General features: G+C 46.9%; 1 protein-coding gene across 1 annotated transcript in view; it reads left to right on the forward strand.

Moving 5' to 3' along the window:
* mmp17a (matrix metallopeptidase 17a) overlaps positions 1 to 13740 on the forward strand; it is a 61285-nt gene that overhangs the window by 32158 nt on the left and 15387 nt on the right. The gene's annotated exons all lie outside the window — the stretch shown is intronic.

The following is a 13740-nucleotide window of genomic DNA, read 5'->3' on the forward strand; positions in this document are numbered from 1 at the left end:
CCTGAACTGTTCTGAGGGGTGGCGGACACAGGTGCAGACCAGGCACAGAGAGAGTTCAAAACAAAATCCTTTAATAGTGTCTAGATCGGTACACAGGCAAGCAGTCAGTAGAGGCGAAAGCACAGAGGGATCAGGCAGCAGTGGGTCCGGTAGCCAGGAAGACAGTCCGCGGGGCAGAGGTACCAAGGGGGGCAGGCGAAGGCAGAGTCCAGTAATCCAGCGTAGGTCGAAGCACGAGAAGACACGGGCGAAAGTACTAGAGGGCAAGGCGAGAGACAGGTCGAAAAACAGAGCAAGGATCCAAAAACACAACTAGGCTGCTAGAGAGCTATGATACGCTGGTAAGTTTGCGGCAAGGCACACAAAACAAACTGGCAACAAGTGCGGGGGAAAGACACACACTAAATACACCAGGGATGGGAAGACAATTGGACACAGGTGTGACACATTAGGGAAGAGCAGGTAATCACAGGCAGGTGAACACACGAGGCGGGGGAAGACAAGACACCTGAAACGAGAGGAGAACAGTGAGTAACAAAATAACACAGGAAGTTAACTAAAACGTAAGCAAAACAATAAACTTCAAAATAAAAGCCCTGGCTCCAGCAGAGACCCTGACAGTACCCCCCCCTCAACGGGCGCCTCCTGGCGCACCTCCTGGCTTCTCAGGATGCCGGCGGTGAAAGTCCCGGATGAGAGTCTGGTCCAGAATCCGTGATGTTGGTTCCCAGGACCTCTCCTCGGGGCCATATCCCTGCCAGTCCACCAGGTACTGGAAGCCCCTGCCCCGCCGCCGAACGTCCAAAAGTCTTCGTACAGTGTAGGCTGGCTGACCGTCGATGAGGCGAGGAGGAGGTGGTGGTGCAGAGGTGGGTTGAAGCGGGCTGGTCTGGTGTGGCTTAAGCTGAGAAACGTGGAAGACCGGGTGGATTCTCATGGTTCTGGGAAGACGGAGCTTAACGGCGACGGGATTGATGATCTTGATGATTTCAAAGGGTCCGATGAACTTGGGTGAGAGCTTTCTAGATTCAGTGCGGAGCCGGATGTTTGTGGTAGAGAGGAGTACTGACTGTCCTACAGAGTAGGTTGGAGCCATGGAGCGATGTCGGTCAGCCAGCCTCTTGTTGGTAGCGGACGAGCGGAGCAGGGCTGCCCGGGCCTCCCTCCAGATGCGTCTGCACCGCCGGTAGTGATGCTGTACCGAGGGGACGGAGAGTTCGGCCTCATCCTCAGGAAACAGAGGGGGTTGGTAACCTAGTGCACACTCAAACGGGGAGAGACCAGAGGCAGATGAGGTGAGGGAATTGTGTGCGTATTCTACCCACGGTAAGTCAACACTCCAGGTGGTTTGGCGGCGGGAACAGACGCATCGGAGAGCGGCCTCCAGATCTTGATTGGTCCTCTCAGTTTGGCCATTGGTCTGTGGGTGGAACCCCGAGGAAAGGCTTGCAGTGGACCCAAATGCCGAGCAGAAGGCCCGCCAGACCTGGGAGATGAACTGGGGTCCACGGTCTGAAACAATGTCCTGTGGGATTCCGTGAAGTCTGAAAACATGCTTGGTGAGTAATTGTGCGGTTTCTAGGGCTGATGGAAGCTTGGACAGGGCTATGAAATGTGCAGACTTGGAGAACCGGTCAACTATGGTCAATATTGTAGTCTTACCCTTAGAGGGTGGCAAACCAGTTACAAAGTCCAGGGCGATGTGGGACCAGGGGCGACCCGGCACTGGCAGAGGGTGAAGTTCGCCTGCAGGTGGCTGGTTGCTGCCCTTATTGAAGGCGCAGGTCGGGCAGGCGGCCACAAACTCCCGGACGTCCTTAGCCAGGCCGGGCCACCAGAAACGACGGCGAAGGAATGACTCAGTCCGACGGGCCCCTGGGTGGCAGGTGAGACGGGTTGCGTGGGCCCACTGCAAGGCTTTAGGGCGGACGGCCCTGGGAACGAATGTCCTGCTGGGGGGTCCCCCTCCGGGGTCAGGCTCCTGGATCTGGGCGTTGCGGACCTCATCCATAATCCGCCAGGAGAGGGCGCCAAGCACACAGGAGGGGGGCACTATGGTCTCTGAAGAGGGAGTGACCTCTGCTGCCTCAAACTGACGGGAGAGGGCGTCAGGCTTGGTGTTCTTGGAGCCAGGGCGAAAAGAAATAGAAAATTGAAAACGACCAAAAAATAACGACCACCGCGCCTGTCTAGAATTCAGCCGCTTCGCAGTCTGGATGTAGGCCAAATTCTTGTGATCAGTCCAGACTACGAAGGGCTGAGAGGCCCCCTCCAGCCAATGTCTCCATTCCTCCAGGGCCAACTTAATTGCCAGTAGCTCTCGGTTTCCCACATCGTAATTTCGCTCCGCCGGTGATAACCGGCGGGAGAAAAACGCGCATGGGTGCAGTCTCCCGTCCTTAGGGGACCTCTGGGAGAGCACTGCACCCACCCCGGAGTCTGAGGCATCCACCTCCACAATGAACTGGCTGGAGGGGTCTGGTTGTACCAAGACAGGCGCGGAGGTAAACAAAACCTTCAGCTGTCTGAAAGCAGAAGCAGCTTCAGGGGACCAAACGAAGGGGACGGAAGGGGATGTGAGACCCGTCAGGGGGGCGGCCACGACACTGTAGTTCCGAATGAAGCGTCTCAGGAAATTAGCGAATCCCAGGAACCGCTGCAGTTGTTTCCGGTTCTCTGGGACAGGCCATTCGAGGACCGCCCTCACCTTCTCTGGATCAGGTCTCACCTCTCCTTCCGCCACAACAAAACCTAAAAACGAAACAGAAGGTGAGTGAAAGACACACTTTTCGGCTTTAACAAACAATTTGTTCTCTAGCAGCCGCTGGAGCACCAACCGAACATGCCGCCTATGTTCGGTGATGCTCCGAGAAAAAACTAAAATGTCATCTAAATAAACAAACACAAAACGATGCAAAAAGTCCCTGAGGACATCATTAATCAGGTTCTGAAACACTGCAGGGGCATTTGTTAGGCCGAAGGGCATCACCAGATATTCAAAGTGGCCGAGCGGTGTTCGGAAGGCCGTCTTCCACTCGTCACCTGCCCGGATACGGACCAGGTGGTAGGCGTTCCTGAGGTCTAACTTGGTGAACACCCGCGCCCCCTGCAGTGTTTCAAATGCTGAGTTCATCAGCGGCAACGAGTAGCGGTTCTTTACTGTAATGTCATTTAGTCCACGAAAATCAATACAAGGACGGAGGGAGCCGTCCTTCTTACCAACGAAGAAGAATCCCGCCCCCACAGGTGAGGACGAGGGCCGAATGATGCCAGAGCTCAGAGAGTCCGAAATATACTGCTCCATCGCCTCCCGCTCAGGCTTAGCCAGGCTATACAGCCTAGCTTTAGGCAAGGTGGCCCCTGGCAGGAGGTCGATGGGGCAGTCATAGGGTCTGTGAGGGGGCAAAGACAGAGCTCTGGACTTACAAAACACAGCAGCTAGGTCGTGGTACTCCCGGGGCACGCTGAAGAGGTCAGGTGCGGGCGGCGTCTCCACCGTGCCAGAGGAATCACCCCCGGGAGTCTGAGCTGAACGCAGGCAGGCGGCGTGGCAGTGATCACTCCAGCCGGTGATCCGGTTGGAGGGCCAATCAAGGAGTGGATTGTGGAGAATTAACCAGGGGTGACCAAGAACTACAGGGTTATGGGGGGAGGAAAAAACAAAAAAACGAAGGTGCTCGTGATGATTACCAGAAATGATGAGGTGAACGGGTGCGGTGCGAAACTTAACTGTGGACACTAGGCGGCCATTCAGGGAAGTGACGGGAATGGGATGATCCAGGGGTTCCAATTGAATGCCTGCCTGCCTGGCCAGCTCAGCGTCCAGGAGGCTCTGTTCGGCCCCGGAGTCAATTAGGGCCGAAACAGGAACAGAGCCCCCCGGAAAGCAGACTGCCGCCTCCACAGAAAAACAAGACTTCTTCTTAGTGGGCGAATCCTCCCCGCTCGTCAAACTGCCCACAGCTATTGACGAGCGGGGGCGTTTGGGCGCAGTCTGCACTCCGCCACTAGGTGACCCCCCTGGCCGCAGTAGAAACACGCACCTGACTGCCGCCGCTGCTGGCGCTCCCTCTCCGTGAGCCGGTTACGACCCAGCTGCATCGGCTCCTCGGTCCTCACCTGGGGAGGCGGAAAACCTGAGGAGACAGAGGGGTTAGAGGTGTGGGGTGAGCCAGAGGATGCCACCGTCTTGGCTGTCTGACGGGGCTCGGAGCGAGAAGCGGCGCGCCGCTCCTGCTCCCTGTCGAACAGTCTATTGTCAATTCTAATAGTTAAGGCAATTAGGTCATCCAGGGTTGAGGGTGGCTCCAACGGAGCCAGCTGGTCCTTTAAGGAGCTAGACAAACCGTGCACGAACGCGTCCATGAGCGCCGGGGGATTCCACCCGCTGTCCGTGGCCAGGGAACGAAACTCTATGGCGTAGTCAGCCGCCCTCCGATCTCCCTGACGGAGCCTCATCAGGTGGCAGGCGGCCTCTCTTCCCGGCCGGGTATGCTGAAAGATGAGGGTCATGGCGTCGACGAAAGCTGGAAGGGAGTCGCAGATGGCAGTGCGTCTCTCCCACTCAGATGTAGCCCATGCCTCCACCCGCCCGGTCAAGCGGGAGATGACGTAGGCCACCTTGGATCGTTCGGACGGGAAGAGATGCGGTTGGAGCTCGAAGTGAAGATTGCACTGGGTGAGGAACGGCCGACAGTCTCCGGACTCCCCGGAGAACCTTTCAGGTGGAGTGAGGCAGGCGAAGCTGGGTGGCGTCGCCGGAGGTGGCCGCACGATCTCAGCTGGGGCAGGAGGCGGAGGTGGTGTAGCCGGCAGCAGCCGCTGGATCTGCTGGCCCAGCTGGGTGAGCAGCTCGCCGAACGACGCCATCTGGTGTTCGGTCCTGGCGGAAAGGTCGGACATTCCCTGCTGTAGACTGCCTAGCCACTCCGCGTGGTCTTGAATCAAGCCGCCCTGATTAACCAGGGCGGCGTGTACCTCGTCCTGGTCCGCTGTGTCCATTGTGGCCAGTTTGTAATGTCAGGCGTTCACCTGAACTGTTCTGAGGGGTGGCGGACACAGGTGCAGACCAGGCACAGAGAGAGTTCAAAACAAAATCCTTTAATAGTGTCTAGATCGGTACACAGGCAAGCAGTCAGTAGAGGCGAAAGCACAGAGGGATCAGGCAGCAGTGGGTCCGGTAGCCAGGAAGACAGTCCGCGGGGCAGAGGTACCAAGGGGGGCAGGCGAAGGCAGAGTCCAGTAATCCAGCGTAGGTCGAAGCACGAGAAGACACGGGCGAAAGTACTAGAGGGCAAGGCGAGAGACAGGTCGAAAAACAGAGCAAGGATCCAAAAACACAACTAGGCTGCTAGAGAGCTATGATACGCTGGTAAGTTTGCGGCAAGGCACACAAAACAAACTGGCAACAAGTGCGGGGGAAAGACACACACTAAATACACCAGGGATGGGAAGACAATTGGACACAGGTGTGACACATTAGGGAAGAGCAGGTAATCACAGGCAGGTGAACACACGAGGCGGGGGAAGACAAGACACCTGAAACGAGAGGAGAACAGTGAGTAACAAAATAACACAGGAAGTTAACTAAAACGTAAGCAAAACAATAAACTTCAAAATAAAAGCCCTGGCTCCAGCAGAGACCCTGACATTTACACAAATGTCCTCCATCATCCATTCGGTGGCAGCAGCACAGACTGAAATAAACTTTTTTCCATTTCTAATATGTTTATATTCTCTAAAATATCATATAATTTGCTATTACCTAACACTCAAGTTTTTAGGTGTTGCTGTATAGAATGCAGAACTTAATTGCCTTATCTACCTACTGATCTACTACCCTGAGTCACTACCCTGAGTCACTGGGATACTGTTTTTCAAAGCAAAGTTGCTGCTAAGTTAAGTTGATTTATACTCAAAAACATTCATTTTGCATTTAAGTAACTAAAAATTGATCATAATTGGTGACTGAAAAACGACTGATAGATCTCATAACCTTGTCAAACAAACCAAAACAATGTTCTTTTTTAAAAGTTTTTCTGTTGTAGGGTTTTTCGGTGAACTGACCCTTTATATCTTTGTTAGATGGATTATTGACCTGAGCCACATTAAATATTAGATCTGCGTTTATTACAGTTATGGGCACGCGGGCAGTGTTTGGCCCAGTCCAGTGAAACACATTCATCCAGTGTGTTTTTGCTTTGATTTGTGTGGGCTAATAGATCCTGAGCGATCTGGCCAAATTTCTTTCATCAAACAGTTTTCAAAGAGCTTGATTACTCTCTGTGGGAAATCTGCGAATTTGAAATGAGGACAGGATGACAGCGGCTGTAAATGAAATTCAGTGAGCTCTGCCAATCAAACAGACAAGATTATATTGGAAATATCCATCATTCTTCGACAGCTCAGGAAAACACAACACAGTGCTTTGGTGTTTTGGATCCACATTCACTGATTCATTAAGTCACTTGTTCATAGATTCACTCACCCACAATACAATATCTATCCTCTCTGCAGACATCGTCATTCACTCGCCTCCTCTTTGCACTTTTGCTGAACTGTGTGTTTCCTTGTTATCTATAATGAATAATTGTGAATTCCAGAGTCATTGCGCTGTGTGTCTGTTCACTCTGGTTCAAATGAAATTATTGGTGGCACAACAGGACCATTTTTCAAAATGTGACCAAACGATCACGTTCTCTAGACCTCGGTGGTCTTGTCACTTAGCATCAACCTAATTTTTTCCCCACTGTCCTTTGCCTGCCTTTAAAAAAAAAAAAAGAAAAGAAAGAAGGAAGGAAGGAGGGAGGTGGCGAGCAGAAAAGGGGGCGGGGGAGCATTATAAGTCCATTCATCCGGATGAAATGAGCGGATGGAGTGATCCAGTCGCACTGAATGCATCGTCAGGCAGAGGCTGTCTCAGCCCGGTCACATGAATGACAGCATAAATCATTAACTCTACTTTTCTCTGACTTGCTTTCTTTATTCTTGCTTTCATCTGGATGACTTAACTCAAAATGACATTCCTCTCTCCTCTGCTCAGTACTTCCATTCATCCCTTCTTTTTGAAAGATGAATGGACAGCAGAGGAGAGAGGGAAAAGAGAGGTACAGATGACGTGAGAAACATTTGGCTAAAACATCTCTCACAATCTTCCAAAGTAAGTCAAAGTAAAAAGAGTGAAGTTAAGCAAGAAAGTTTGTGTTTGACCTGGGAAACCTTGGAGGTTGTCGGTGAATGAGGGAAATTTGAGTTTTAGTACTTAACGAGGTTAAACAAGTCTAAAATGTTTTGACCTGTGTAGTTGTCCAACCATACCTAAAGGCAGAAGTGTTTATATCTGTGCAAAGACCCAGCTCAAAGCCTCTCTTCATTGCTTGCTCTTGGCTTCATCACGCTGCCTTCCTGTTCTCTCACCAAGAATTCAGTGTCTTTTGCCTGTCACTGTGGTCTTCACACAGCATATCATATATAAATGGTACAGGCTTTGGGACAAAGGCACTCATAGCATTGCTTCTTACTTCTAGCTTATTGGCTGTGTGAAGGGGCCACGCTTGTCAAGTCGTTGGTTACTGGGAACTCACGAAAATTGGTGGACATGGTCCGTCCAATTCTTACGGTGGAAAAGTGTGGGGCGTGGACGTTTCTCACACTGTCAGACGATCCGACGAGCACTTAGTTTGAAGCATACTGGCCCTGGTTGTTTCCACTAATTTGTCCCAAAGTAAATTATTAAAAGTCTCAATTTTGACGTCACATCATCAAGTCAAATTCGTGGAGTAGCTGTCTTCTCATTTTTAGATAAGAATGCTGTTCGTGGGTGACTGATGTATTTAGTCTTTGTCTCTATGGAACTGAAAATAGTACCAAAGCAGGGCAAGAGTAATTGTTACTGCCACGCTGTATACCACCATCTGCTGAAAAGTCCCCAAAGCCAATAGATGAAGTGGTGCCAAAAAGTTTGTGATATGCGGGGACGCCATTACTCCTCCTCTCATTCTTAGTGACACCTTCTTCCTTCCAGGAGAAACAGAATTGCACGACTTGGCAGCCTATACCTATTTCTAATTACATCTCTTTCTCACCTCACCCTCAGACATCACAAATAGAGTAATTCGCAGATGAAAGATGAATTCATGACAAAATCTGACATGAATACCTCCTCCAAAGCTGGAAGCAAAACAAAGAGAAATCTTTACACAAGCAACATTTTGTGACGCAACAGCACCGACAGTGTAAGTGATTCTGCCATGCAGACATAACGACCGTGGGCCTTTCCACCATATGATTCTCAGGATTATGTACATTATCTTGTGTAATGCACTGTCTGAAACAGCTCAGTTACAGCACATGCATATTCCCCACCCACACTTAATGTGGTGTTGCTTCATTCTGAAAAAGCTGCCTCTTGTTGGCCATTGCCAGGATGAATCTTTGAAACAAGGATACAACAAGCATCCAAGCAAATTATAGGTTATGTAATATAACTTGCATTTGGATTCCTTTTGTGACACTGTACAATTTTCTTTATTTTAAATTTTATCTACAGGAAAAGGTATGGGAAGTATAATATTTGTGCTATATTTGTGCTCGCCACTGACAATGAGCGAGGCTGGTCTCCCATCTCTATGGGCGTGAACTGAACAAATTTTTTGGAGGTCCACTGGCCCACAGATTGAGGCAAACCCCTGGGATTTGTCCTAATATGCCCGATAGCCAAACACCAGTGTGCTTAACTGTGTCCACAAGATAGGTCTGTAGAAAGATCTAGAGCCCCATGGTGCATTTCGACCTCATGTTTTAGATGAGTGGTTCTCAACCTGGGGGTCCAAACCCCTAAGGGAGTTGTGAGATCATTTCCAGTGGTGGCTAAATGGTTTTGGAGAAAAAATAAAAATAAACCAGCAAAATTAAACAACACTTTTTTTTACTGATGAATGCTTTTTACATTACATCGCCTGTACCAGTGATATAATCTGCCCTAGAATAGATTTTATCAAGTGTCTTTGTGAGAGTGAAAGTGTGCATGCACAGGTTTTTGGATGGACAAAAAAGAAAATAATAATAAAATAAACTCTTGCAATACTCATTTTGGTGCTTTTGTGCAACAACATGCTTAACCAAGCAGCTATAACCAGCTTTGCTCGTTATCACGAGGAAGGACAATATTTTCAGTGCTTAATTTGTAAATTCAGAGGTCCCAGAACACAGAGAGGGTGCTGCTCCGGGGATTCAGGGGGAGAGAAAAAGTCGAACAAAGCTGAACCAGACTAAACAGAACTGTCATCACAAACAAAGCATTATTTATTATTTATTTACATTTATTAATCAGAGCACACAGATCGCAATAATCTCTCAAAATCAGCAGGGGAAGGCACATGAAAACAGCTGGTTATGGTTTGCAGCTCTGAGCCAAGTGACCTGTTGTGTCTGTCTTTATATCGATCTGGGAGGTCATGACTCAAAAAAGTTGAGAACTACTGTTTTAGATTACACCTCAGCCTGAAGGATGGAGGGCACAGAGTGTGTGTGTGTGTGCATGTGTTTGTGTGTACATGTCTTTCTATGGTTGTGTGGACAAATTTTCATTTGAAACCATCGTTGGGGGGACATTCTGGCAATGTAAGGGTTAGGCATTGCTTGTGTGTTTGTGTGTGTGTCTGAGGCTGTCGATCCCAGCTGGTGAGTCTGTGATGGGGCCAGGACCTGCGTGGATCTCCCTCCTTTGTTCTGCGCTGTCAGGGCTGTGAACCATATGTCACAGGACAGCAGCTCAATCTGCTCCAATTAGACCTCCCACCAGGCCACAGCAGTGGCAGGACAAGCAGACGATGCTGTAGTGTTGCCGGGGTGTGGGTTTAAATAAGTGTATGGGGTGATGGGGGGAGGGCAGCAACAGCTGCAAAGATATAGGTTTGGTTAATGGCAGCAGGGAGTGAAGGAGGGAGGGGTCAGAAGTGTGACCTGGTCTATATGACTGTAATTTGTGTGCATCATAACAGTCTGCCTCCATCATGGAGCTTTACAAAAGACAGTTATTCACAGGTCCTTCACAACCACTAAGCTACAGTAAAACTTGTATGTAAGATATTTTTTACTAAAACTAAAAGTTTTAGCTTTATAGCAAAGCTATGGCCCTTTAAATGTTTCTAAAAGTTAATTTTGAAGACGATGTTGATTTTCTTAACCATAAATAACCATAAAGAATTAGAGTTAGATTGAAGGATGACGGTGCACATGGTGTTAGTATAGTAAAGTGGTCTTCAATGTGGGAGACGGTAGAAATATGAATGGATTCTGTAAATCATCATACCTTGTTAGACGTTCCTGTTTTCAAGGATGCTTCTTTCCATCATTGCAATGAATCCCCTCAAGGGTGAAATTCACATCCTGTGCATCAGACTTTTTTTCATCTGTAAAGCAAGCACAGACTTCTATTTTTAACTGTTAAATCTTCTGAAGACAAAAACTCTCTTCAAAAGTCTTAATCGGCTCCCCAAAGATAGCCACGGACCTGGTAGTATGCTCTCTTCTTCTGTGGTGTCTGAGATAAGTTCAGCTCACCTTAGGATTTTAATGCTTTATTTAGCCATGGAGTTTGCTCTAACTCTGAGGCTGATGCACTGAGGCATAGGGAAAAAAAAAGTTAATTAAACTTCTCTTAATTTCTTCATGTCACACTCTGCCAGCTTCACCTTGCTGCTGTCTCACAGCTTCTCCCTCCAGCGTCATCAGCTTGTCTCTAAGGCATTGTCTGGCTGATGTCGGTATCTGCTTCTACGTGTCCCTCTGCTTGTAAGACAGGCGATGTTTAGTCCTGCCCGACTTAGCTCTTCTCCCACAAAGCTTCAGATTCATAAATTGTTGTTCTTAGCAACTTTTGAGCAAAAGCATGGTAATCCCTGGAGAAGATGTAAACTTGTTAGGTCAGCCCAGAAGGTAAAAAGTGAATGTTGGTGCTTCAGCAGATTGCCGAGCTCTGTAATCATCTTTAGAAAAATGAACCTTATCAGACAAATCCGTAGCTGAGTAATTGCCTTTGCTAATTCCCTTCCCCCATCTCCTGGTGCATTGTTCTCAGCATGACCCTAAATCTGGGTCCGCTGAGGCCATCTCCTAATGTGTATTATGATGCTGAATAGTAGAATACTAAGCACCACATTTAGCAGACCAGTTCACCCCTGCTGTGTGATTGATGGTCCTGGCGTCCATTAGGAGTCATGAGAGGTGGTATCTCGGTGAGATCAAATAAGTAGAGGTCTGGAAGTGCTGTTTTTGCTTTGACAGGCAGCAGATTGCTTCTATTAATTATCACTCTGGCAGCAATCTGCCTCTGCAAACTGATTACCCACAAAAGCTTCATTAAGCAGGTGAATTTTTCATGACGTTCAGTTTTTCTGTGGGTGAGCCACTGTGGTGAGCATGCAGCCTTGTGTGTGCTGTTTATGTCTCTGCGAGGACGTGTTCATGACAACGGGAGGCGGATTGGTCAATTTAATGTGGATGCATTATCATTGTAATAAATTTCTTATTAGATAATATCAGTCAACCGGATATAGTCCTGATTTTAAAGTATTTTCGTACAGTCATCTTTGATTTTATTATATTTCCTTATTGGCATTTTTGCCTTTATTTATAGATGAAGGTGATTCTTGAAAATCAAACACCTGGCAACAAAAAAAGCAGTGAAGTAATCGTAGAGCTTCTCTGGAAGTTCTTGGCTATCACCAAGAAGCTATCCCTTTCTCAGAGATTTAGCACTGTCTTTTTATGCTAGTTCACTTTCACTTTTTCATCACAAAGGTCTACCCACAGAAACTATGTTAAAGTGAAATCAAGCCACCAACACTGAGCAGGATTTCTGGTTCTTCTCAGGTATGTAAACATATAAAAGTTACCTATGTGAAGTTTATTGGCAGGTAACAATTAGGGGAAGGAAAGGGACAAAAATCTCTCTTATTTGCCAGTAAATCATAGAGGGAGTTGTGTAGGAAAGTGCAAGTAGAGCCTCTAAAACATAGGGAAAAAGGGAACATGGCAGAATCACCACTATATGGGGAGAAAGGTAGACATTAGACTCTCTAAGCTACATCATCCTGTTCAGTGTTACTTTTATAAAGCTTTTTTTTTTTATCTTTAAGCTCATCCTTTATAGCACAACCTGTCTCTGTCCCGTGTTTCATACAGCTACATACAGAACAGAAAACCAAAAGAAAACAATGCAGAAAAACAATTCAGACCCAGAAAATAATGACAGAACCAGAATCCAGGGGGACAATAAACCGCAATCTTACCTCTATGTTTCTGTCTCTCCCTCTGTTGAATTTGGATTTAATATGAGGCAACACAGAACACAGCCACTGAATTGCTTGTGGTCACTCTTGTTAAATTTGAACAACTCGTGGACAGGTGGAAAGTGGACAGGCTTGCAACACCAGCGAGTTGATATGAGACAGGGCTGTGTTCATGTACCTCCAGTGGATGAACACATAAACACACAGCTTACTTAGGGCTCACTGAGCAAGCAGGAGATCTCTGAAGGGGGACTGTATTCTGGTGAGTTGCATGTGGTTGCCATAGTGGTCGGAGAAATTTAAGGCTTAAACACTATTTTTATCCCATTACTCTTAGTTAACAGTTCATAATGACAATTTAAGATAAACTAATATAACTGTTGTCTATCTGTGTTCTCTTGCACTGATAAAATTATTTTTCTCTAGCTTTTTACTTATGATAAAAAATGATGCTAAGAAAAAAGAAAAGAGTAGAAAACTACCTGAAATCAATTAATCAATCAATCAATCAACTACAAAATGGGTAGTTCTCTCATTTGATTTGCATCAAATGTTAAGGCTGCTTTTTTCCATCTATGGCAAACTGTACCTGTTAAAGTTTAAAGTACTGGAGGCCAGGGTAATTACATCACGCTGCATCACAATGAATGGTACACTTGACTGGTCTGTATTCATTGCACATCAAATGATGCTTACCTGAAGAACTGGTGAGTCTCTGTAAACCAAGGTGATTTCATCCTACTGCTGGATTTGACACAATGAATACATTAGCCACAGTAGTGGCAGTTCAACATTTCAGCTAATGTTTTGTAAGATATGTACAACACAAATAACCTTTTGCTCTTATACACCAAATGTTTTTTATTTTGTTCTTTACAACCTGGAAGGATGCCGTCTGAGTCAGTAATGGAGAGAAAAAACATAATCCAACACTTTGAATATTTACCTCAGTATAACGCTGGGAACTTGGAATGAGGCAACCACAACATTGTTTAATTATGTATTGTGCAAGGTTATTTTTGGCCCATTTTTTTTTAGTTTGCATTTGCCCAATTTCTCATCAGCTTTCGTGTTTACATATTGGGCAATAAACCTTTTCTTTGCCTTCTGAATAGGGAAGTGGAAGCAGGAGTTAGTGGCAAGATATTTCTACCACAGTTGAATAGAAGAGTTGCTGCTAGAAGCTTTAATCAGTTTCAAATTGTACTGGTAGTAGATTTTATAGTTATAATAACAACAATGAACAGAAATATAACTCTGGAGAATGCTGCACTGGGTTCCAGACTGGAAATAGGTATAAATATGTTGCAGTGCAGTTTGAACAAGCTTGTCTGCTCTCTCTCTCTCTCTGTAAAGAGAAAGAGGGAGAAAGAACATCAAAATATTAATGTACAAACAAATTAAACACAAGACAAAGAATAATATATTGAGAGGATGTACAGTAGCA

This window comes from Toxotes jaculatrix, chromosome 16, assembly GCF_017976425.1.
Source record: "Toxotes jaculatrix isolate fToxJac2 chromosome 16, fToxJac2.pri, whole genome shotgun sequence".
NCBI lineage: Eukaryota > Metazoa > Chordata > Actinopteri > Toxotidae > Toxotes > Toxotes jaculatrix.